Genomic DNA, 23,642 nt, shown 5'->3' with positions numbered 1-23,642 from the left:
AATCAACAACATAATTTGACACATGGAGGGATGCTGTTGCAGTACTTTAATGAGTGACCCTGTGACATTTAACAGTTAAGTTCTGAAGTCTTACTTGAATATATCACAAGTCAAGAATCAAATTTATTTTCTCTGCCAGTTTCCAGGTAATGTGATACTACATCATGAATTGTTACATCAGTTATTTCACACTTACGGTTCCTGTTAGGCCAATTGCAAATTGAGCAAGTCTCATGAAAGCTGCACTGATGTGCTTTTCAAAGAAATATCCATTTCATCCTCGCCAAGTTATGATTGGCTTTCAAGTGTCTAATGACACCTGCCAGCAATATCCCACTCCATGGGCGATGCTTCTGGAGCTCACAGCCTATAACGTCATCATGCATACTATGCTACAAAATGCATGGAATGAAAAAGCCCTCTGATCCAAGATCTGTATTCAAAATAGACTTGTCACCAGCCCTCATATAAACAAGGCGGAGACCCAACAAAAAGAGATGTTGCTTGTATAGGTTCACCACTATTCACTCTGGTTACGTCTCTAAACAGATAGGCATCACCACAGTTCAAGCAACAACCATTTTGCTAGAGGAAAGAAAATCTACTTCTGGTAAGTGAATTGTGTTTTAAAATGTTATTGCAATTTCTGGTTTTAAATTAACTCCCTTAATGCTGAGTTCCTTCATGAGATTACTGTGCTTCAACGAATTGTCTGTGTCTTTAAATGTTTAGCGGTATTCATAGTGAATTACAATTGTTTCCAACAATATACACTGACTGAGTTTGAATGATGTAAGGAGATCTTTGAATAAATGTGCTGTCGTTAAGTGCGAGTGTCAAATATGACTGCCAAAGAGTCTCAGCTGGAAACCTATCCTGATTTAAACCAATCTTTCATCATATTAGATCCAACAAAGTTCAAGGAACTACATACAATAAATCATGTATTGAGACTGAGCTGTAGCTACATGAAATAATTCAAAGTATGTCCCAAAATTTTATAGTTGTCTAATCGATCTTATAAAATATAGAAAGGTTTACCACATCATAATTTTTTAAAGTGCAAGTTTACTGTCAAATTAAGCATGGTATAAATTCAAAGTAAATAAAAAGGCTGACTGAAATATACCATCCTTCTGATGTTTTAACCGAATTTAGGTATAAAATTGATTATTTTAATTTATACTGACAATGAGTGACAGTACTTGTAAATATAATTATGATGGATCTGTGAATGAACATATGGTGTTTCAAATACAGAATTAAAATGGTGTTCAACTTATGCAGTGTATGGTTGTAGGATACTCAGGGAGCCACTGTAAATTTTAAAAATGAACATGCATCCATTTAACAAATAAAATCACCTTACACTGACACCGTGCATGCAAAGGATGGTATTAATTAAAACTCATAACCCTAAATTGCAATTGGCTTGCTCCCCTAATGGTTCAGCTGGTTAAGGCAGTGAGCCACACGGACCAATAAGGACCCAGGTCTAGTCCCTGACCTGTGTTGCTTTAGCTGATCTTAGCAGCTGGTATGCTGGAGTTGTCCTCATTGCCTGTTGATTAGTGAAGAAACAAAGTGATCAATGTTCCTATTCCTGATTGATATCCAGTTGCTAGGGATGTGCATGTGAACATCAAGTGAAGACAGGATTGGGGTTGGCTATGATGTACCTTCTGCTATTTGTGCTGCACTTAAGGAATGGCTATTTAGGTGAGGTATTGGTGCTTTAGAATGACTGTGGAACGTACCCCATAAGGGAATCAACACCTTCAGGAAATGGACATCAGGGTATGGAGGAGGGGAGCAAAGTCGAGAGAAAGAGGAGGAGAGTGGAATTTGCAAGTGAATCTTTCATAACTGGGGTATTTTTATTAATTTTTGAGAAAACCATATTTTCTGTTTCATCTTCATTTTCTAAAGTTACTCTTCTGAATGGTTCATGCAGGAACTCAAATAGAAAAAAATCAAAGGGTTAAGAATGAAGTTGGAAAAAAACACTACTCAAGAATTTAAGTAATAGGAGCACAGGAATCTAAAAGCAACAAGGAAATGTTCTACTCAGACACTAGCAGAACAACGGGAGGTTGGAGGGAAGAGGAAGTTGACAAGTGGGGGTAGTTTGCAGGGGAAGTGAATTAGACGGTGAGTCTGTAAATGGAAAATGGGAAATCAGGAGGTTTATTCTGCAAACCTCATTGAAGCTTCAAAAATATGGACATTTTCTGCCATTTTATGTCATTATGGCTGTGTACCTTAAATGGTGATAAAGGGGAAAAAAAGGAAATAATGAACACGTGCAAAAGGACAAGAAACGTGTAAAAGTAAACCAAAATGGCAAAAAAAAATCCAAGTTCACATTTGCAGAACCAGGGATCATACACCCTCAAGAAGACTAAGAAATTACTTAATGTTTTACATCTGCCTGGAAAAGAAGTAATTACCATCTTGTATTACAGTCAAGGATACTGTTCCAAAGTTGGAATTTAATGGAACTTTAAGGGAGTTTCTAATTTCACAGGGGGTAATGTTCAGTCACTTGTTGCAAAAAACGCACCAATTCCAAAACATCATTCCTTAAACTGATAAATGTGGGCATCAAAAAGGTATAAAAGACACTATAATTGTGTCAGCCAAACACTGAGGAAACCGGTACCTATTGCTGTCAAAATTGTCATAATACACAGCATCATGAGCTCCAGTCACAGTGTACTTATTTCTTCTAGGAAATGGAAAGGTTATCTTATTTGTCCAATCGGGAGAGAGCAGCTGGCCCCAAATATGATCTGAAAGCTATCTGGGAGAAGAGAATTGAAAAGCAGACGGAGTGGCTGGAGCAGGAGAGGATGAGGTTGAATAAGAGCGCCCTTAATAGGTGCGTTATTTGATTACTTTGCAAATAAGTTGTAATTCAAGAGAGCATAAGGTTAATGTGTAGAGGATGTGTTTTATCACTTCATTGAAAACATTGCATTTCTGGCTGAGACTTAATGATTTAGAATTACTTACATATTGCAATAACTTAATGAAAATAATCAAGGAAACACAGTGAATGGAATAAATTACAATGGATTGAAGTTTAATGAGTTCATATCCATAAGGAAGAATTTCTGTAGTGGTTCTTGCATTTATCTGCCTGTAACTTTGCCAGAAGAGCTGCAGTAATCCTGAAAAATGGCAAAAGCAGCATTCTGCTGAAGTTATGGTGGACAAGTGGGAGAAATTCATCCCCAAGATGTTTCATACTGCTCATGTCACTGCAGAAGTACTGATAGTATAATGGGAGCAGGGAATCTGATTTATCCCTGGGCCACTTACTCATTATATATTTTTTTCAAATAACTTTATGTTGTTGTTACTGAGTTGTATGATTATTTATTGAACCAATTCTTTCGACTATGAACATAGCTGTAGGCACAGACAGTGCAGGGGAGGGAAGGGAAACCATTATTAGAGATGCAATGACTGCTATGGGATAGGTAGGAAGGACAATGTATTAAGTAGGATCACATGCTTGTAAGCAAGCTTGCCTGATATTTGGTCCATCAACAAAAAAAATCAGATGGGTTTCCTTCCAGGCATTTGCACCAGCCCTCTACTCAATACATACTCACACATATTCATTCAAATGGGCCTGAATTTTTCTGTCGGCGTGCGGGGAAGGGCCAGAGCATAAAATGACACATGATGATGTCAGGCGTGCGTCCCGACGTCATCACGTTGTCTTGCAATGTTTCGTTCGGCGGGTGCGCGCCAGAGTCGGCTGCATGCCCGCTGATATTTAAACGGCCTATTAAGGCCATTAAGGAAGTAATTAAGGTCAATTTTACGCTGCCCATCCAACCTTACGGTTGGCTGGCAGGTGAAAAGGCCAAGCGGCCTTTACGTTTTTTAGGAAACCTCATCCACAAGTAGGATGAGGTTTTCTAAAGCTTTTATTAATTGAATTTTAAAAATTTCTGAGATATTAAAACATGCCCCATCTCATGTGACACAGTCACATGAGGGGACATGTTTAATTAAATTTTAAATCCATTTATTTATTTATTTCAAAAGCTCTTCAATCTCCCTGAGGCAGCTCCGTGCCTCGGGGAGATTGAAGCGCTCTTTCGCACGCATGTGCAAAAGAACACTGGCCCCAACTCTCCCTCCTCCCCCCGCCTGCACAGGTAGTGCTGAGCATTACCACTTGCAATTTACACTGGGCGGGTCTTAACTGGCCCGCCCACGTAAAATGGCGGCGCGGAGCCCAGCGTGGGCGACAGACGGCTCTGCGACCGCCCCCACCGAGCCCACCCGCCGACTGAAAAATCCAGGCCATGGTTTTCTTCCATGGGCTACATCCAAATCATTGAAACAAAAACTGAAAATGCTGGAAAAGCTCAGCAAGTCTGACAGCATCTGTGGAGAGAGAAAAACAAAGTTAAATTTTCGAGTCCGTATGACTCTTCTTCAGAGCTGAAGAGAAGTGGAAATGTGATGTTTAAGCAGGTTGGGGCAGGTAGAGCTGGATAGAATGCCAGTGATAGGTGGGGACAAAGGAGGGATTGACAAAGATGTCATGAACTAAAGGACAAAGTGATTGTTAATGGTAGTGATTAGTGCTAAAAAAGGGTGCTAATAGTGGAATAAAAGTAAGAAAGCAGAATGTGGTTATAGCGGAACAAGGGTAGCAATGTGTGAAAAAACAACATGGAACAGTGACAGATGGCCCTGTAGGGGATGGGGTGGGGGGAGGGAGCAGTGATGGGAGAAAAAAAAGGATTGGAAATGGGATAAAAAAGGAGATAAAACTATGGATAAATAAGTAAAAATAAAAAATAAGTTTAAGTGGATAAAAAATAAAAATGAATGTAGAAGAAAGGCGATTAAAAAAAGGATGTGAGGATGGAAGAGAGAGTTCACGGTCTGAAGTTATTGAACTCAGTGTTAAGTCGAGAAGGGTGTAAGGTTCCTAAACGGAAGATGACGTGCTGTTCCTCCATTTATCATTAAGGCTTCACTGGAACATTGCAGCAGGCCAAGGATGGGACATGTGGACATGAGAGCAGGGTGGTATGGTGAAATGGCAAGCGACAGGAAGGTCTGGGTCATGCTTGCAGACTGAGCGAAGGTGTTCCACAAACCGGTCACCCAGTCTGCGTTTGGCCTCCCCGATGTAGAGGAGACCACATTGGCAGCAGCGGATGCAGTTGTCTGGCGTACTGACCTCTATCTCGCAGAGGCTGAGCACCAACTCTCAGACACTCCTTCCTACCTGCCGCTGGACCATGACCCCACCACTGAACATCAAGCCATTGTTTTCAGGACTGTCATTGACTTCATATTCTCTGGAGATCTTCCCTCCACAGCTTCCAACCTCATGGTATCCCAACCCCAAACAGCCCGCATCTACCTCCTTCCCAAAATCCACAAACAGGACTGTCCCAGTAGACCGAACGTGTCAGCCTGTTCCTGCCCCATGGAACTCATTTCTTCTTAACTTGACTCCGTTCTCTCTCCCCTTGTCCAGTCTCTTCCTGCCTACATCCACAATTCCTCTGATGTTCCACGTCCCTGGCCCTAACCGCCTCCTCTTCACCATGGACGTTCAACCCCTCTACACCTCCATCCCCCACCAGGATGGTCTGAGGGTTCTCTGCTTCTTCCATGAACAGAGGCCCATACAAGCCCCATCCACCACCACTCTCCTCCGTCTGGCTGAACTTGTTCTCTCACTGAACAATTTCTCCCTAAACTTGTCTCACTTCCTCCAAATGAAAGGTGTGGCTATGGGTATCCGCATGGGTCCCAGTTATGCTTGTCTCTTTATGGGGTATGTGGAACATCCCTGGTTCCAGTCCTACTCAGGCCCCCTCCCACAACTCTTTTTTTGGTATGTCGTTGACTGCTTCAGTGCTGCTTCATGCTCTCGTCTGGACCTGGAAAAATTTATCAATTTTGCTTCCAATTTCCACCCCTCCATCACCTCCACATGGTCCATCTCCAACACTTCCCTTCCATTCCTTGACCTCTCTGTCTCCATTTCTGGTGATAGACTGTCCACCAATATTCATTACAAGCCCACCGACTCCCACAGCTACCTCGACTACAACTCCTCACACCCCGCTTCCTGTAAGGACTCCATCCCATTCTCTCAGTTCCTTCTTCTCTGTTGCATCTGTTCCGATGATGCCACATTCCAAAACGGCACTTGTGGCATGTCTTCCTTCTTCCTTAATCGAGGTTTCCCCCCCACTGTGGTTGACAGGACCCTCAGCTGGGTCTGACCCATCTCCCACGCCTCCGCCCTTGCACCTTTGCCCCCCTCCCAGAACCATGATAGCGTTCCCCTTGTCCTCGCTTTTCACCCCACCAGCCTCCGCATTCAAAGGATCATCCTCTGCCATTTCCGCCAACCCCAGCATGATGCCACTGCCAAACATATCTTCCCCTCACCTCTCCTGTCAGCATTCCGTTGGGACCGTTCCCTCTAGGACACCCTGGTCCACTCCTCCATCACCCCCAACACATCATCCCCTTCCCACGGCACCTTCCTATGCAATCGCAAAAGGTGCAACACCTGCCCCTTCACCTCCTCCCTCCTCACAGTCCAAGGGCCCAAACACTCCTTTCAGGTGAAGCAGCGCTTCACTTGCACCTCCTTAAATTTGGTCTACTGTATTCGCTGCTCCCAATGTGGGCTCCCCTACATTGGGGAGACCAAACACAGACTTGAGAACACCTTCGGTCTGTCCGCAAGCATGGCCCAGACCTTCCGGTCACTTGCCATTTCAACACTCCACCCTGCTCTCATGCCCACATGTCTGTCCTTGGCTTGCTGCATTGTTCCAGTGAAGCCCAATGCAAACTGGAGGAACAGCGCATCATTTTCCGACTAGGCACTTTACAGCCTTCTCGATTTAACATTGAGTTCAACAACTTCAGACCATGAACTCTCTCCTCCATCCTCACCCCCTTTTTAAATCCCCTTTCTTCTACATTCAGTTTTGTTTTTTATCCACTTAATTTTATTTTTATTTATTTATCTGTAGTTCTATCCCCCAACCCCAGCCCCTACAGGGCCATCTTTCACTGTTCCATGTTGTTCTTTCACACAATGCTATCCTTGCTCTGCTATAATCACATTTTGCTTTCTTACCTTTACGCCACTATCAGCACCTTTTCTAGCACTAATCACTACCATTAACAATCCCTTTGTCCTTTAGTTCATGACATCGTTGTCAATCCCTCCTTTGTCCCCACCTATTGCTGGCCTTTTATCCAGCTCCACCTGCCCCACCCCTCTTAAACAGTATAAATTTCATCACATTTCCACTTCTCTTCAGCTCTGAAGAAGTCATACGGACTCGAAATGTTAACTTTGTTTTTCTCTCTCCACAGATGCTGTCAGACATGCTGAGTTTTTCCATCATTTTCTGCTTTTGTTTCAGATTTCCAATATCTGCAGTATTTTGCTTTCATCTAAATCATTGAATATGCTTAGGTACAGGAAAGGGGAAATCTGCCCCATGGTCTAAACTCACACATGATCACTGCGTGTTAATGGCTGTCATTACATGTGGGCACACAATCCAGTTTAAGCCAATACTGTGAGGAGAGGAGTAGGGAATAAAATTGAGGAGCAGGTGCTGGAAAAATGCAATGTGGCATTTTTCCACAGTATGTTGCATAAATAAAATTGAAAATAGACAGCATTGTGACAAAACCTGGCTTACAGCGATATTTGCCAGGGATAGTTCCATATGCCAATAAAGGTTTTACAAAGCCCTCACTGACCAGAACTGGAGCATTGCAAAATTTTCAATACGGTTTTTAATTATCAATTTTCCCCCTAAAATGTTAGGTCTTGCTGGGTAGAAATGGACACTGATTGTCTTCTCGTACTGCTCACAAAAAATGTAACTCTTAGTGTGGGAGTTTGCAGGCTGTTTGACCATAGAGCGCATAACTACTGAGCCCAATTTTGTCTTTACTTAATGTCTAATGTATATGTTTTTTACCATTTACAGTGAGGAATGCCAAACAGACTTCAAACGTGAAGTGCTCCAAATGGTGGCCAAATGTCTCCATGTGCATGGGCATGTTTTTATATTCAGTTATCAAAAAATCACAAAAAAAGGTGTTTAAGAAGTATTCTTTTATCCCCATTTCACTCTCCTGCACTCATGAACTTGGTGATTCTGGAGGTACAGTACAAGTGGTCTTTGGATACCTTTCCAATTTGGCCAATCTTCATGTGTAAACCCAGAGAGCCATTTTTACTGGGTTAATTATGGACAGAATCACAGCAAGTGTGGTCCTGTTTCACCCATGGCACACATTTTGTAGCACAAGTTACCAAATAACAATCAGGAACCCTTGTTCCTTTTTCTTCTCCAGAATCCAGGGTACTCATGTCAGGTGTGGCACCTAAAATGCGGCCTAAGCTGAGGCCGGAATCATGCCTGAGACTTTTTGATTTATATGCTTTAATGTCACATTGCACATTACTTAGAGTTACTTGTGGGTGAGGAGTGGGGCCTGGGGGGTGGCGGGGGGTGGGGGGGTGGGGGGGGGTGACCCAAAAATATTGCGTATTTTAGTTTTGAACCTCATATTCTGCGTAAAAGAATGGAACCAATATTTTGACTTTGAGCTTTTTCTGGTTACCTAGGGTAGAATCTTGCGTTCTGGAGTCCGGTGGCAGGCGGGAAAGTTGGCATGATTCCCAATGGGCAGCTGTAGGGCTGAACACGTGTAATCTTCTGCTCTTCAGCATATTAATTATGCATCCACGAGGAGCTCAGTGAATCTCGTGGTGAGGTGGGCAGGAGCTTGCCCACCCCGCAGTTACCTCATGGGGTCCAAGGCCATGTTTAAAGAGCACCAGAACAGCCATTCACTCACTTCAAGCCAGGAGCTCCACATTACTCCTCCAGAGTCCTTGCACCCGCAACTCATACTGGAGAAGCTGAGTGATGTGAGAAACCACATCCCGGGTCATGCAAGATTGCCTCCGGCATTGCCTTTCCTGCATCTCTAGATAAGAGCAGCACTGGTGATACACCCATGGTCGGACCAATGGTCGCCATTGCAGTGGGCTATGTCCACCAGTATCATGACCTTCTAGAGGCCCTGCTGCTGTTCAGGCCTTTGCTCCTCCTCCTCCTGACCCTGTGCCAACCGGTGAAGGGCCCTCCGTCTCCTCATCTGGACAAGCACCATTAAGGGCGGGGTTGCCTGCAACCCGCATCATCAATGCCTCAGTGGATGTGTGAATGAATTGAAGTGATATATTTAGTGAGTATATCCTTTACAAGCTTCCCTCAATCTCAAAGCCAGCAGGCCAGTGCTCAGCCCTTCGCCTGGCTTCCATCTAGAAATGGCATCCCCACCCCACCCCTTCCATGTGAAGGACATCTTGGAAGACCAGAGATGGGTGTTCCTCCTGTTCATACATGAATGTGTATGGCGACATTCCTCTATGACCAGGATGATGAGAACCATGTGCGAGAAGCCTCCCTCTGGCACTATCCCGCTTGCCTCCACTACCCATGAGACTCTATAGAGAGACCATTGCTTTGGCAGCATAGAAAGCGTAACCACATGAGCCCTTGTCAGCCATGACCATTCACCTGGGAGGATGAATGTTTGGAGTTGTGAGTTGGCTGTCCTCCAGTTGTTCCCCTTGGAGGCATCCACCTCCTTCCCTTCATCCCTGCCTCTGACTGCCGCCAATGGCAAATGGCACAGAATAAACAGCAGCTCCACACATTGCTGGGATCTCGATGTCATGAGACTCGTGAGTTGGGAACAAAGCTGCTGCTGAATCGGCTTCACCACAGACAGGAGATCACAACCGAGCATGGTTGACATCCAGTTGCCTTGTAATTATCAGGGTGTCCCTTTAGTTGGCCACTTGCGCTGACCTTGAACTCCACCCACCCGAAAAGATCCTCCTCCCACTTTGAGTGATCTCACTGACTGACTAACTGAATGGTCAAGGTCAGATTTGAAAAATGGTGCATGTCACCTTCCAAACTTGGTCTACCACCTTCTACCTTCCCCCGTCACCCACCAACTGCCCTCTATTACCCTTGACCCATCCAATATCACCATTACTCTCCCCTTAGTGACCCTTTAACCTCCCCCCACTACCCTGGATCCTATTACAATCTACCTCCACGTGCCTTCCCTTCTCTTGGACCTGACACCTGCTACCATCCCCAAACCCACCCTGACACTGCCTCTCCCATTATCCGGGCCACCTGTCTAGTCTGCCCCCACCATGAGACAGTCAACTATCAGACTCTCATCTTGGATTTGCTCCCCTATCGCATTCCCCCCGACCCCGCTCCCCCGCCTCACTATAACTATTCCCTCCTACCACCAGTACCCGGAGTTCAACCTCCAGGACCCCATATTTGACACCGACAACCCCAGCCTCTAAGACACTCCTCCTCCCCCTCCCCCACTCTTCCACCTACTTATGCTGACACTCTTCCACCTCCTTCCCTGGACACACTCCCTCCCCCTTCCCCAGACACACTCCCTCTGCCTTCCCCAGACACATTCCCTTCCTCTTCCCTGGACACTCTCCCTCCCTCTTCCCTGGACACACTCCCTCCCCCTTCCCTGGACACACTCCCTTCCCCGGACACTCTCCCTCCCTCTTCCCTGGACACTCTTCTCTCCCACTTCCCCAGGCACACTCCCTTCCCCTTCCCTGGACACTCTCCCTCCCTCTTCCTCGGACACTCTGCCTCCCTCTTCCCCGGACACTCTTCTCCCCCACTTCCCCAGACACACTCCCTCCTCCTTCCCCAGACACATTCCCTCCACCTTCCCCGGGCACACTCCCTCACCTGCCCGATTCCCGCTGCTGGTGGGACCAGAAGATTCCATCCCTCGTGATAATGGTATAACCAATGCAACGTAGTTCATTGATAATGATGTAACTGATTTTGAATAGTCCTTTGGAGGAATGCATCCATATTTTCTGATGGTCCTGAAAAGTTTTGTAGTTGCCCTGGATTTGACTCTGAATTTGAGATTTACAGTCTCTAGTGTAAAACCTAAGCCAAGATTAAGCAGTTATTCGGCCAGTTGTGGTTAGATTTGTCCCATACTTTGCTAGAAAGGATAAATGAGAAGCGACTGGATACGTTCAGCGAACAGCAATGATATTTTTCATCTGAAGCTGATGGTCTGTTTTGTGGAGCCAAGACCACAGGTTGGGGGTTCACACCAGCATTTCTTCAAACTGCATATTTTTAGTTTTGGTTAATCCATCAACAAAGTTGAGGAAAATCACTCTGGATTGCTTGCTCACTTTCTAATTGTTGGCTACAGAATGGCATTTGTAGAATGGTATGAAAAAAATGAGATGCTCACCGTCTTATACAACAACAACACGTGATGTAGAAGGGTGGAAATAAATTTAATCCTTGGTGTGCCACTCAGGAATTATTTCATCGGAGGCAATTGGCCTGTGGGTATATCTATGACATATTAATGTCACTCATCAAACTCTAATTGGTATTGCAATTGACCTTAAAAAATGGCCTTTGAAACCGACTCAACTAATTAAAGGCTAATTCCAAAACATACAATGGGAAACATGGGGGATAAGGCCAACAAATTCTATAGCAGCTGCTCAGAGTGTTGGAGCAGGGTCTTTATTGAATCCTGTCCTGAATTTTGAGGTTGGTGAGCCTTGACGCTGTTCTTTAAGGTTACTGTCATTTCCCTCATTCCTTGCAAAGGGTAAATTTAAGGAATTAAATCTGAATCCTGTTCATACTCACTATCCTGCCATCAGCTCGGCAGCGCTGTGTAGAATACACTTCCTCTGAATTAATTGAAGCCTTCATATCTGTGCAGTACATTCCACTGGTTTTTTTTCCACTTTCCTTACAGCTGGGTCTTTATTGTGGCCTGTTGGCTCAGACACCGTCAGTATAATCGTCAACTAAGACCCTGAGGATAACCTGAGAAATTCATTCAACAGTATTAGACTTGTCATGCTCAATTTCTAGTCTGTGTACAACTGAGGAGCTACAGTGAGTTGGTTTCGATGCCCTCAGGCTAAAGAGAAGAGAACTGATCCAATGACCTCTGAAGGAGGATTACGCACTGACACTTGGCTTGATTTTGAGCCCCCGCCGGAGTCAGGTTCGGAGACAGGGGGCCAGTAAAAATAGCCCCCCGGGCCGGCTTGCTAGTTCCTTGGCTCCATCCTGCCCCATCCATTTTTGCAGGAAAGGGTTCGGGGTGGGGGTTTACTTGTCTGCATGTGGTGGATACTCATTAAGAGCCCATTGACGCCAATTAAGGGCCTATTGAGATCAACCAACTGGGATTTCCCAGGAAGCCTCCATGTTTCCAAAGGTGGCAGAGGACAGTTTAACTGCCAAGGTTTCGATTCATGGGGCACTGGCACCAGTACTGGGGAAAAGGAAGCTGTGTCATTGAGATGGACTTCACCTGAACTGTGCTGGAACTAGTGTCCTGGTGAATTGTATCACTAGGGCTGTAGAGAGGGCTTTAAAGTGAATAGAGGAAGTGGGGGGTAGCGGGGTTCACGTGAAGGAAGATTTGGAAATTTAAAGAGAAAGGACAAGGTAATAGCCCAGGGTAGTGATATGGGTAATGGTAACTAGACTGTGACAGGGAGGGACAGAGTGTATATAAACAGAAGAGTGAACCAGCAAATATGGTCAGGGTAGGGAAAAATGGCTTCAAACTCACAGAAGGGGAGGAAGGTTTGGGTGAAGGGTGATTTAGAAATCCAAAGTGTGGAATTTTCCCTGAAATCTACAAAATCCGATGTCGGGCAGGGAAATCAGCATTTGACCTGCCGGCGGCAATGGCGGAACTTCACCCTGTAACGAGTGGAACATTGTTAAAAGAAAAATCAGGCATGGATTTTACGTTGGATTACTGGCAGGCGGCCTCGGATTCGCCCGCCTCACCATGACCCCAGAGTTTCAGTAATCCGGGCAACATATTTAAAGGCTGCCCCTGCACAGAGCTAGCACTCTGCAAGGGATAGGAAGCTGCTGGGAAGTGATGGCTGCCAAAGCTAGGAAACACGCTGCCAAGCGCCTACTAAATGCAGTAGAGGGCTGCAGTGATGCCCTCTACCCCAGCTCTGGGCAAAAACCAGCAAGCAAGGTCACCAATCCAGCATGGGAGGCGGTGGCAGTGGTGCTCAGCGCCAATATCCTGCAAAAGAGCACAGCCACCCAATGCCGCAAGAGGATGAATGATCTCCTCCATTACGCCAGGGTAAGTCACTCTTCTCACACTCTCAACTCACACACTCAGAAACCCATCACATCCACAGGGCCCCCATTCACTGCCAGTTCAAGGGACATCACATCTCACACCTTCATCTGCCCTGTGGATCGTGTCCTCATCCCATCCAAGGGACCATTCACCACTTGCACATGCCTGGCATCCTTATCATCTGGCCTGGCAGGCATCCTGCTTACACTCTCTCCATCTCTATTCATGCAGGACAAGCTGGCACACAACAAGAGGGAGAGGTCCCAGACTGGTGGAGGAATGCCCGGCATCAAAGTCCTGACAGACTTTGAAAACAGAGCCATCCAGCTGGCCAGCGAGGATCTGAACCGTTCCTGTGCTGACGGTGAGGTTGGCGCTGCTCTACCAAGTGAGGATCCAGCAGTGCAACATTCATCAGACAGCCATGCTGTGAGTGATGTGTCCTGTTTCACAGGCCTCTGCCATGCACTAATTATCTCTCCTTTCTTTTGCAGGCACATCTGGGAAACAGCCGACGGAGTCCACGACCCAGGTACTCGACTCCTGCCCTGATGACACCAAGGAAGAGGAATCTGCAGACACTGACATTGAAGACCCATCACAGTGCTCACCTACACCCTCCACCAATGCAGAGACACACACCTCAGTGGGACATAGCTCTAGAGTAGCCTCGGGGTCACAATTTTGTGAGCACATTGCACTGTTTGATCCACAGCAGACGGAGGCAGGGACATCCCTTGGTGCCCGCACTCGGAAGACTGCTGGAGGCCTGAAGCTGTTGAGTCCGAGTCAGATGAGGAGCCTCTGGACTCGGTCATACCTCAGTTGCTGGAGCTACAAAGGCAAGCTCGGGAACGTCAGGAAGGGATGTCTGCTGCACTCCTCAGATTGCAAGGTACGATGGAGGATTCCATCCGGCTTCAGGCTGAGGTAATAGCGCCGGCATGCCAATGCACCGAGGTCAACACTGGTAGGGTGGCGGCCATATGGAGACCTTGGTCCAGGACATCGGTCCTGCACTGCTGCAGGAACTGCCCTCCATCGCTGAGGCATTTGCTGGCCTCCATCAGTGTCAACACGAGATGGGGGCAGGGAATCTCAAGCTCACTTCAGCTGCCCCTTCCTCTCAAGGAGTCAGCCAGGGACTCTCAGGCACACATATGGAGGAGGATCAGCAGGTGCACACGCTGGGCCCATCCACCCAGATGACTCCTGGAATCCTGTGACCCCAGCAGCTCCAGCCCCACAGACCGAGGGGGTGCCACTGCCACACAGAAGGACCCTGAAAGCAGGCCGGGTACTCCAGATCTCAGTCCTCACAAAGGTCCTCACAGACAACAGGGTATAGCAGTCAGCAGGCCATCTCCACCTCCTCTGTGGATGACGAGGATGCGTCAAGACGTAGCTGCAGGGTTAGAATGGTCAAGAAGGTATAGTTGCACAATGTGGTCACAGGTGTCAATCACTTGTATGTAATGTTGACCATTGTAAATACACTCCCAATAACATCTCCTTGTCTATGGCTCCTTGTTATGTTGAGCAGTGTTTGTATCAATCAGATGTGAAACCTTGCTTCCTGCACTAAGTGAAGGTTACTGTCGCTGACATGGCCTTTCCCCTGTGCAGTGTGTAACCTTCTTAGCACAGTGATTGTCCGGCTTCAAAGTCACTGTCCAAGTTAATGTTGCGTGCACCTCCATATCTCATACCCAAGTGTCACTGGGTTCCGTGATGTTCTCTGTGTTCTCTCAGCATCTTAGAAGTGAGGCTGCCCCACCACCTCGACACCATTCCTGACAGGTGAAGGTGTGGTGCTGAAGGGAACAGGTGATGTAGCTGCCAAAGAACCAAGTTGTCTTAAAGTCCTTGTGGCCACTGTATCTCAGCAGTGTCTCCATGATATGAGCCTCTTCACAGAGTGTATGTGCACTGCCCTCAACCAGACAGGCATCAGACATTCCCAGATGCAATATGGAGATCTCAGGAATGTCCTCACTGCATCTCATCATCCTCCTGGAATCTTGTGGCAATGAAGACCTCATGACAATGCCTGCCTTGTCTGGCCAGTGCAATGGCCTCATCGTCTGCACCCTCGCCTTCCAGGAGCTCATCACCCTCATCCCCTTCGACTTCCTCTCATCAGAGGAGATGTGCAGCTCTTCCAACCCCTCCTCATCTATATCCTTCCCCCTTTGCATCACCAGGTTGTGTCACATGCAGCAAGTCACTATGCTTATGACATGCTCTGGGGAGTGTACTGTAGAGCTCCACCAGATCTGTTGAGGCACTGGAATCTCATTTTCAAGATCCCTTATGCTGTGCTCCACCAAACTCCAGGCTGCAGAATGAGCCTCCTTGTACCTTCTCTCTGCTGCTGTCTGAGGCCGCTGCACGGGTGTCATCAGCCATGTCTTTTGTGGGTAGCCCTTGTCCCCGAGGAGCCAACCCAGCGGCTTGTGTTTTCCCTGGAAGATGTCAGGAATCTGAGACCTACTGAGGATTATGAGTCATGGACACTTCTGGGGTATCTTGCACACATCAGCATGATCCATTTGTTATGGTCACAGATCAGCTGAACATTGAGAGAGTGGAAGCCTTTGTGGTTCACATGCTGGACTGCTTGTTGCCACGGAGATTTAAGAGCCACGTGGGTGTAATCGATGGAATCCTGAACCTGAGGGAATCCAGAAAACTGAGCAAATCCCAGTGCTTTTGCTTCCTGGCTTGCCTGATCCCTGTTGAAGTTGACAAGGGTCAATTGACCCTTGGCAAAAAGGGTGCCTGTGACCTCCTGGATACATTTGTGGGTGGAGGCTTGCGAGATCCTGCAAAGATCCTCAGTGGAGCCCTGGAAGGAGCCACTGCGGCAGAAATTGAGCACAGCGGCAACTTTAACTGCCATGGTGCCAAATCCCTCAGAAGGTGGCAAATGTGTGTGACCAATTCCCTTGACATGCGCAGGCGTCGGCGGCATTGGTTCTCGCGCATCTGCAGGTAGCACATCCACCATCTATAGACCCTGGGTCTAGCGATGTGTTTATGAACAACGACCCTGTGGGGTTCATCCTCTGCGTGCGGAGGAGGCCATGCCGCCCCTTGGTCTTCAGTGTTCTGAACACTGCTCCTCCCTTTGACGAGCCAGGCATCTCCATCACATTCTTCTCCTCCTTCTCTCCTGTCTATATGCAATCAGGCAAACAGCGAGATCACCCGACTCCATGCTCCTGATGGTCTCCTCACCGCAAAGAGAGAGAGACGCAAGGATCAGCAATTGTCTTCTAAGGACCACTGTTGGTGAAGTCATCGCCTGTGACTGCCTCTCAAGGTCCCTTCATGCATGCTGGAGAGTCCAGGCCACCACATGGATGCCCAGTGTTTAATATGCCTTATGGTTCACCAAAACCTCACCCACGATCCCCCACATCACATGACCGAGTGGCGACAGCTTCTGCTACTCGACTGCACCCGGAACTCTCATCTCAGGTGCAGGCATTTTCCTGCACTCCAAGACTTTGCATTTTGCTTGGACAATGAAGGTGACTTTTCAATGTCAACTGAAATATAATGTAAGGAGTTAGGAGCGCACCCCATTATCAGTGTTCTATGGCCACCTTTCCCATAGAGATTACCTCTCCAGCCCAGGCCCCGGCGTTCCCCTCTCTCCTGCACTCTTGCCCTTGGCCCAAGATTCCATTCTCTCCAGCACTGTTGCCCTTGCGCCAAGGTTCCCTTCTGTCCGGCACTGTTGCTCTATCCCTGAGGTTCCCTTCTCTCCGGCACTGTTGCTCTATCCCTGAGGTTCCCTTCTCTCCGGCACTGTTGCTCTATCCCTGAGGTTCCCTTCTCTCCGGCACTGTTGCTCTATCCCTGAGGTTCCCTTCTCTCCGGCACTGTTGCTCTATCCCTGAGGTTCCCTTCTCTCCAGCACTGTTTCCCTGTTAGAGAGGCTTCCCCTTCCAACCTACAGTGGTGGTCTGGCAGCATGATGCTTTTTTAAATTTAAGTTATAAAAAGTTGCAGTGAGAGCAAATCTATTACAGTCTGCTGCTCCTTTCAATCTGGAAGGCCTCTGATTGGTCCTCCAGCTTCGAGAACCCTTCAGTCGCTCTTAATTGGATGGTGAGAAGCATTCTGATCATTAATTGGCCACCACCCAATAATGGTGGCCTGTGACTGTACGCCCCCGGGGGCAGGCTCAGAACGTGGAGACTGTCCTGACTTCAGTTTCCCATACCCAAAGAGAGGTGGGGGGAAAGGTGTGGTTTTACTGTGGGTGTGGAAGGGGAGCCCCAAATAATCTTGGTGCCCAAGACCCTGAGAATTCTTCTGATTCTCCGTAATTAAGAGGTGCCATGTTTGATCGTGTCTCAGTTCGAAGACAGCCCAGTCAAAACCATAAAGTGTAGTCCATATTGTATGTGACATTTTCTAAATACTCAGATTAAAAGCGCTATCTACGACTGTTGATTATTAGATTTGCCAAACAGGCGTGAGGCTCACAGAGAAACAAAGTATTAATTGCTTTCAGTTGTGGAATCCAACAGCAAACCAAGAGTAGCAGTAAATCAAAACCTGATAACAGCATTGTTGTGAGTTGTGCAATCTCCTCAGGTATTTCCTTCTGCATTAGCCTGGACACCTTACAGAATGCGTATCTGAACCATATGAATCAGAAAGATTCCAGGTTCAACTGATGCTGAGTTAGGTGATCCCAGTCCTAGTGGTGATAAAAGTAATATGGTTAATTTTGGCAGCCTAGGCTCAGGAGCAGACAATTGCCCAGCGGGTGGTCAGCTTAAAGTGAGGAAGAAAAAGAAGCAAAATAATTGAGGTAAAAAAAAATCTAAAGTGAATCTAACGCCACTGGCTCACAACATGTATGGCAATTTGTTTTAACCCATGATAAATATAAATGCAGGAAAAGTAAGTGCAGAAGGAATAATTTTAACTTTAGCTGATATTGTACAACGGACGATGTCAGTTTTTTAAGTTCTTTCACGGGATGTGAGCATCGCTGGCTAGACCAGCATTTATTCCCCATCCCTAAATGCCCAATTGAGAAGGTGGTGGTGAGCTGCCTTCTTGAGCCGCTGCAGTCCATGTAGTGTAGGTACACCCACAGTGCTGTTAGGGAGGGTGTTCCAGGAATTTGACCCAGCGACGGTGGAGGAACGGCGATATATTTCCAACTCAGGACGGCGACTGGCTTAGAGGGGAACTTCCAGGTGGTGGTGTTCCCATGTGTCTGCTGCCCTTGTCCTTCTAGATGGTAGTGGTCAAAGGTTTGGAAGGTGCTGTCTAAGGAGCCTTGGTGAGTTCCTGCAGAGCATCTTGTAGATGGTACACACTGCTGCTACTGTATGTCGGTGGTGGAAGGAGTGAATATTTGTGGATGGGGTGCCAATCAAGTGGGCTGCTTTGTCCTGGATGGTGTCAAGATTCTTGAGTGTTGTTGGAACTACACTCATCCAGGCAAATGGAGAATAATCCATTGCACTCCTGACTTGTGTAGATGGTGGACAGGCTTTAGGGAGTCAGGTTGTGAGTTACTCGCTGCAGGATTCCTAGCCTCTGATCTGCTCTTGTAGCCACAGTATGTATATGGTTGGTCCAGTTCAATTTCTGGTCAATGGTAACCCCCAGGATGGTGATAGTGGGAGATTCAGTGATGGTAATGCCATTGAATGTCAAGGGGCGATGGTTAAATTCTCACTTGTTGGAGATTGTCATTGCCTGGCACTTGTGTAGCGCAAATATTACTTGTCACTTGTCAGCTGAAGCCTGGATATTGTCCAGCTCTTGCTGCATTTGGCCATGGACTGCTTCAGTATCTGAGGAGTCATGAATGGTGCTGAACATTGTGCAATCATCAGCGAACATCTCCACTTCTGACCTTATGATGGAAGGATTAGCCACCTGTTATATGGCTCTCCTGATTTTTCTTTCTACTGAGCGTAAATTAAAATCAAGAGAGGCATGTAATGGATGGCCAATCCAACACCATCTGCTTCACAGTATTGACAAAAGCTAAAATTACCCCATAATGCTACTCTTACATTTAATACCGCCCAAGGTAATTAATATGTTTTCTCAAATAATCAGAAAACAATCAAGAATATTAGACATATCACACACTGAACAAAGCATAATGTGTTCTACCTGCAGACTCATCACAGAATGGAACCAAAGACTCGAAAGCAAAAAAAAGCTGATGCAAACCCTTCATGAAGATGATGTGAAGAAATCTGTGGTACCAATTGAAAGTCCTATTCAGCAAATACCGTCCAGTGGTTAATTATTGAACGTGAAATTAGGCCAGTTGAGGACAGTTAGATGCTGATGTTATTTGAAGAACGCAGACTATAAAACCAGTCAGATATGACTACTCACTGTCTACATGTATAGATTTAGGACATCATGGCACCCTGAGTTCAATATAATGCATGGTCTTACTAATTGTGAAAAATAACTTTATCAAACCTGTTTGTTCTAATCATTTGTTGAATTCGCAATGAAATATTAATAAGTATTCTTTGTTGTTTGATTTATTGCACCTTTATCAATATAACAAATTTACTTTACTTTTGTAAATCTTAATGACAGAACTCCTGAAACATGCAAACAGTTTGGGCTGCAAATTTGACAAAACATTTACTGGGGCAAAAAGTGCTCCTTAACAAGATAATGGCCAAAATAATGCAGTTAAAAACATAGAGCACAACGATTTCTTATTTATTATAAATTTCAATTTGTTTAATGGACTTATTTACTGGAGTGACATTCAGTATAACTAGAAAGTAGTAGGAGAGCTTCTAAATGGTCATCTGACTAGGGAGAAATGGCTGGGACGTCAATGTATCACAGACAGAGAATGTGGATGCAAGGTAGAGGTGTAAGCAGTGGGGTAGTGGAGAAGGGATTTTTGTGATGTGGTAAATGAAGTAAGTGAAAGGTGTCCTGTATATTATTAAATATGCTGATTCACATGTAGATAACTTGGGAATCAAAGCAGGACAAGGAAAAGATTGGAAATCTAGAGTTTTAAAAAAAAATATGCTGCACCTGTTTGAACTAAAATTTCCAGAATTATTCAAACAATACACGGCAGGAAACACAAAGGTCAGCAGACTAACCCTTCATGAATAATCATGCATTGCAATTCCATTTCCATTTGTATTTGGGTTGGCTGAGCTCACCTGAGGAACACTGAATGAGTTAAATGTAAGTGAGCCATCCAAACAGTAGCTTCAAGCATAACTGCTCATTGATTCCACATTCAATATCAAGACTGAAAGGACATTAATAAGACAATAGCAAGTCTGAGAAATACTTTATTCCAGGTAACCACAATGCTATGTGAGGTAGGAGTGCCAGAGTATATGGTGTGATAGTGATGGTTACACTCACAGTGATCACCCTGAACATTTTACAGGTCAGGAATGACGCAGTGCCAAATTTGGCACTGACCTGAATCAAACTCATTATAAACAGTGCAGTAACTTTTTCATTTCCCAACCTAATAGGCAACTGTGATTGTAGAATTTTTGTTTCTTTTTCTTCCCCTCCTCTCCTAAAGTCCGTGCCACAGTTTGGTTCCTTGAGTGCTGACAGCCATTCGGCAAGTGTAAGCCTAGTTATTGAGTATTGCCAAGTAATTTGACCCTGGAGCGCAGCCAGCCTCAAACATGTACTCGTCCAACATCCCATCGTGCACACTTTCCAACAGAGGTCACTGAAAAGTGATAAGGAAAGGGAATCCTGGCAGAGTTTTCGCCTCCCTAGCCCAAGGATACTGAAGGCAGTTGTAGAATTTCACAGAAGGAATTGGGATATATTTCATTTTGTAGGAGGATTGATGAACAATTTTATTTTGTCCCTAATAAGGACAGCAGGCGCAATGTAAACCTGATTGGAAGCAAAGATTTCTTTCACTATTTTCAGCCCATACTGACACATTGAATCGTCTATGGCAAACCAAAACACTTCAGTAGGTTATGGGTGTTATATATCAGAATAACAGAAAGAGTGGTAGATTATGGTATTTGAAACCGTCTCTGAGCCATTGCCAGTTAGCTTTCCCGAATATTCCTCAGCTGAACTAAATTCTTTCCTTATGTTCTCATTGCTAATCCTACTTTGTTATTCTTCCCTCCTGCTATTACTAAAAAAAAAAATCCCTGACAAAGCTGCTTATAACAAAGCAGCTGACTTTTTGAATTAACCTTTCAGGAGCCAAATAAAATATCAGATAGTAAGTACTTAGACTGAAAAACAGTATGACCAAGATTAGGATTTTGTTGGAAATTTGTGTTTCAGATAAACCGAGTTAATATACCTGCAGCTATTTTATCTCAACCTCGCAAATGCCCAGATGTTACAATGGGTTTGATACCAAAATATCCCAAATTCAATCCCTGATTGCCAGTGGCGTGGGCACCGCAATTTGCATCAACATTCTTGAATTAAATAGAAAAAAAATTGTATAAGGTTCAAGAGCATGGACATTACTTGACAACACCATTGGGCTTGACCATACTGCTCCCTATAGTCCAACAACCACTTAAAACTCATTGTTTAAGTTCACACATGAAGGATGATCATTTGGACAAGGTACTGGAGGGCTGGCAATAGCACTGGAACTATATGTCTGCATTTAATGAGATGAAGGTTAAAAGAGAGTTCAGAAAAATGAAAGAAACTCAAAATTTGGGAATCATGATGTAGAAACAGAGTTCTGCCAACTTGTGGGACTGCATATCAGTGTAATAACACAGTCTATGGCAGGGCTGATGCCTGTTAACTCTCCAAATCTAAAATTGCAAAAGGTTCAATTAGAAACAATAGTCTCAGACATATGTGCTGACTTTTTATCTGGCAAAACAAAAATAACTTGTATTACATTTCAACAATGTATATTAATATACATAATTAAATTATTATGTGTGTTAATTAAAAAACTCCTTTTTAAATGTCTTGGAGTAAAATAAAAATGGATCAGTCAAGTGAAATTTGTTCTGTGATTGCTGTATTGGTACACAGTGATTACTATGATGTATAAGTAGAATAAGCAACCAGTGAAGGTGTATTATTAATATATTAAAATACAGGACAAGGTTATTAGAAGAATTATTACTTCTAATAATAGAATTATTATTATTCGACCTATACCAGAAGGTGCTGCTTTATCCATGTCCAATTTTGCTGCAATGATCCATATTTTAGTCTAGCTTGTTAACACTTGTATTCATATATGTATGTATATAAAAAACATTATTGACAACTCAAATAAAAATGATTACTTAAGCTCTGGGTTGTTGCCTCTTTTGAAGATTCTGAACCATGTCACAGTACTGTTTTTCTATTGTGCTATTTTCATAGTTAAACTTAGGCCATAATTTTACATTTCACTGGGTTCCTCCCCCACACCAGCACAACCCCCCCCCCAACCCCCCCACCCCCCCCACCCCACTCCCTCCCTCCACTTCAGTTAACACTTGCTAAAGTGTTAATTGTTTCAGAGTGAGATTTGTGCCCCAATCTGAAGAGGAAGTCCTGCTTCTGAGCTGCAGGTGAATCACCACTGGTCATGGTGGCCGCTGCTGGGATTGCAGCAGGACCCCAACTGAGATTAAACTGCGTGCTGAATGGAGAGGTAAGTTGGGAGCATTCTCAGCGGGACCATGGTGGGAGGCTCCAGCAAGGGGGCGAGTGGGTGGTAGGGGCTGAGGTGCATAGGCCAGGGAGGAGGAGAAACTTGGGAGGGGGCCGACCTGGGAGGTTGGCCTCCAGTGGAGCTGGAGGCCCATAAATGAGCGTACTCCCTCTTTCCTGCCAATAGCATGAGAAGTGGCACCTGGTGGGCTTCAAACACCACAGCTGGCCTGCATGAGGATAGACCATCCTATGACTACCCCATTATGCATAAAATTGTAGTGGGGTCAGGGATGGGTGGGTGGACGCCGGGAAAGGTGTCCATGGCATTATGCTCAATTTTACAGCCCCTGCCCCCCTGCCAACTCATTCCCTGAGAAGTGTAACATTCTGCCCTTAGACATAATTAAGATAGAACAAAAAAACAAAATGTTGCAGATGTTGGAAATCTAAACATAGGGCAGAATTTTGCCCTCATCGGGCGGGCACGGCGGACTGGCCCGGGAGTGGTCGCAAAGCCGATCGCCACCCGCGATCAGGCCCCGACCGCGATTTCACACAGTCTGGCCAATTAACAGGCAGCCAGTGTGAAACACGTGCTGCAGCGCTCAGCGCTGCCGGGGTGGGGGCGGGAGGAGCGCAAGCACTGAAGTTTGCGCATGCACACGAGTGCACTGAGTAACAGCTGTGCTTCAGGGAGCTGAAGATTTTTA

At 45.6% G+C, this 23,642-nt stretch overlaps 1 long non-coding RNA gene across 1 annotated transcript; it reads left to right on the top strand.

Moving 5' to 3' along the window:
• The first annotated feature begins 534 nt into the window (after positions 1–534).
• On the top strand, positions 535–22,581 carry LOC144690489 (uncharacterized). The gene is made up of 3 exons (XR_013578899.1): positions 535–610; positions 2,733–2,881; positions 19,444–22,581. It is a non-coding gene; the product is annotated as an uncharacterized LOC144690489 (long non-coding RNA).
• Positions 22,582–23,642: the final 1,061 nt, after the last annotated feature.

The sequence above is a fragment of the Cetorhinus maximus genome, chromosome 2, assembly GCF_964194155.1.
Source record: "Cetorhinus maximus chromosome 2, sCetMax3.hap1.1, whole genome shotgun sequence".
NCBI classification, from domain to species: Eukaryota; Metazoa; Chordata; class Chondrichthyes; order Lamniformes; family Cetorhinidae; genus Cetorhinus; species Cetorhinus maximus.
This window is presented reverse-complemented; position numbering and strand designations above follow the sequence as displayed.